Genomic DNA, 3,538 nt, shown 5'->3' with positions numbered 1-3,538 from the left:
GGAAAAAAAAAAAAAAAACGAAATCGACTCATATTGCAATTAAACTGTCTGTATGTTAATAGTTCGTGACTGATTTCAACGCTTCTAGCCGCATCATCAGAGGTAACTAATACATATGCATCGAATCTTTGTGCTTTGTGTCTTGTCATATAAACAGTAGAATCAGTCGCTGGAGTGTCATTTCGTGAATGGTGTTGTGGATACCTGATTTGACAGTACACGCTATGGAAGGACAACTGATGCCAATAAGTTATAGTCCTAAGATGAACATACAACACATAGATTCAACATGTATGCATCAAATACATCTGATGATAGAGCTATAATTCTCAAAATCGACCGTGATATAATAAAATGAAGACCATTAATTGGATTTACAGGCATTTTTTTCCTTGTGCGAAAGGATTTTCACTCTTCAAATTTAGCTACCCGAAACAAACCACATGCAATTTAATTAACGCATAAGACTCTTCTGCATTCGAAGAACACCTTTATTCTGCATTTATAACGATCTTAAATTTTATTATGTACTCAAGACAACTCATTTTTAAAAAATATGAGGTTTCCTTCATCTCATTTTCTTCAGCTGTAAGTTGTTCACATTATTTACCATTTCACTAGTTTCATAAAAAATGCCCGCTACTCACAATTTTGGGAACATTAGACAACTTTTAACCAAATGTAGGCTGGAGAAACTGCTTTAAATCCTTGGAGAGCATGAGAAACAACTATTTCAGAAGCTTCGCGATTTCATTACATGAGCAAGCTTGAGAGAATTTTTTATATTGACTACTGGATACATGTTTCGTAACGGTACTAACTTTTAAGTCTGAAAGTGGGAATATCAGGTGAGGGTGTAATTATCCAGCTAAGTTCAAAAAACAACAGTTCATATCGCTTGACACAGTGAAAAGGCGATTTAGCTCATACAAATAGGTTAAGGTGGCATGGAAGTTAAAAGCAGTACCTACTTTTGTGTGGTTATGTTCAGGTACCGATAGAGGTACTCAGGGTACCCTCCGCCACACATCGTCAGGTGGCTTGCGGAGTATGGATGTAGATGTAGATGTAGATGTAGGTTGTTTGGTATCAAAATGTAATGCAAATATTGAAATATTCATGAAAATAACAATGTTTATGCAAGTGCGCTGCTGCTAGAACAGGTTATAAGCTGTGAATAAACATGAAGCGCACATACGTATTCCATACGTTTTCAAAGCACCGATGAAGGTTTTAAGACTTTTTTTTTTGATGCGTCCTATTCTGTGCCAACCTCTTCATCTCAGAAAAGTGCTTACATCCAACATCCTAGATTATTTGTTGAATGTATTCCAATCTCTGCCTTCCACTACAGCTTTTGCCCACTACGGCTCCTTCCAGTACCATGGAAATTATTCCCTGATGTCTTAAAGCCAGTCCGATCCTCCTGTTCCTTCTTCTTACAAGTTTCCACATATTCTTTTCCTCGCCGATGTTGCAGAGAAACTAGTGTTTTACCAATACACTTAATTTTCAGCACCTTTCTACAATATCGTATCTCAAAGATCCGATTCTGTTCTCTTCTGCTGTCCCTAAGGCCCATGATCTGCTTCCTTAAGTTCTCAGAAATTTCCTCTTCAATTTAAAGCCTATTTTTGCTACTAGTTGACATCTCTTAGCGAGGACTGCTCCTTTTGTCTGTACTAGTCTTCACCTCATATCTTCGTTTCTTGGTTCTCCAGCATTATTTTGCTCCCAAGGCAGCAGAATTCCTTCAGTTCTTTTAATACGTAGTCCCCAGTTCTGATACTCAGTTTCCATCAAACAGTTAGTGTAGATCTTCCGAACGTTCGGCCATAATACCCTCGTCGACTGTGTTGTTTAATTTGGTATCCGTCCACCGTGTACTTTTGTTCTTCTTTTCAAAGTCCTTCACTCCCCTTATTTCTTCTCCAAGACACAGGTTACACAGTGGTGATAAATTTCAACCCATAATCAATTCCTACTAAACAAGATCTGAAAGTCTAAGTTTCATCAACGGTTTGTTTAAACGCTACAGTTGCTTAATAGACATAGTCTATGTTGGAGATGGTACCCCCAGCCATCGTCCATTTTTAATTAAGATACTGGTGGTCTATTACTTGCCGGACGGTAGCTCAGAGAGTTCGATCAGGAAAATTTAATAGTTTGCCACTCATCGCACCTATCATACATCTAAATTAATAAACACGTATATTGTTGCCAAACAAAGGAACTGAGTTATAGGCCCAAATCGGTGCTCAAAGCAACAGATATAAAATTCAGTTTCACAGTCAGTGATCGAAATCTCATGTTTCTCGGTACACGACTTTAAACAAGGTAATAACTCTTCCATAACTCAGGGCAGGATGATAACTCTGAATCTACAGAACGACCGCTTCAAAAGGTAATATACGTCATTATAATCGCCTTTCATTCAGATAAGTTTGAGGAACCTAAGAGTTTCCATTTTACCATGCGAAGGATACAGCCGCATCCATAATTGCAGAGTCATTGTGCTCAAGTAGTGCCGAAGAAACCTAACCATTTCAGCAAAGGTTCACCACGTCAGCCGGCCGGAGTGGCCGAGCGGTTCTAGGCGCTAGGCGCTTCAGTCTGGAACCGCGCGACCGCTACAGTCGCAGGTTCGAATCCTGCTTCGGGCATGGATGTGTGTGATGTCCTTAGGTTAGTTAGGTTTAAGTAGTTCTAAGTTCTAGGGGACTGATGACCTCAGATGTAAAGTCCCATAGTGCTCAAAGCCATTTGAACCATTTTTTTACACTACGTCAAATAACTGAAATGATCTCATCCGATTCTTTCATCATTGTAGAATCTCCACACCAACACAGATCGCTTGTCTTCCTCCATAGCCAGAACACAGCATGTCCGCATTAGAGCACGGCACAGGGCTACAATGGCGAATGCCATTATAAACAAAGACGGCCTCGTGGCTTCTGGCCAGCGGAGGTTGACAGACAAACTGACTGCCCAAAAGTGTGAAATTGACTCAGTGACCATGCAAAGAGGTTGCTTGGAAAGCATATGTCGATCAGTCGAAGCTAAGTATAGCAGAAACGCGTAAAGTATTGCAAAGGCAAGTGTTGCAGTCTACTAAAAGCAGAATACAAAGAGAAGGAATGAAACTGCTGGATGAACTGGCAAATATCAAACATGCTAAATTTTCCCCTCAAGTGATTTGATGTCGGTCCTAAACAAAACTTTCTCTTCAATGCCTCTGAACTGTACACGTGTATCATTGCAGCTTATTTAGCCATATTGCTCGTCAGACTTGTGTTTACGTGCAATGCCGTGTTACCTGGTGATGATAAGTATTCTTACTGGAACTGGTACTAAATTATTAATGCATTATTTGCAGCAATTTGAACTTTTATGGTATAGCGTAGGTTTACGCGACCAGTGTTTAGTTAGAAGGCCGTGGTCGATGCATAAAATTATTTACTTACGTCTCGTTCTCATCTGCGAGAGGGATCATCAGAGGGTCATCGGAAACTGCATCCGAAGCTCAAGGGGCCCAGAA

The sequence above is a fragment of the Schistocerca piceifrons genome, chromosome 2, assembly GCF_021461385.2.
Source record: "Schistocerca piceifrons isolate TAMUIC-IGC-003096 chromosome 2, iqSchPice1.1, whole genome shotgun sequence".
Taxonomy (NCBI): domain Eukaryota; kingdom Metazoa; phylum Arthropoda; class Insecta; order Orthoptera; family Acrididae; genus Schistocerca; species Schistocerca piceifrons.
This window is presented reverse-complemented; position numbering follows the sequence as displayed.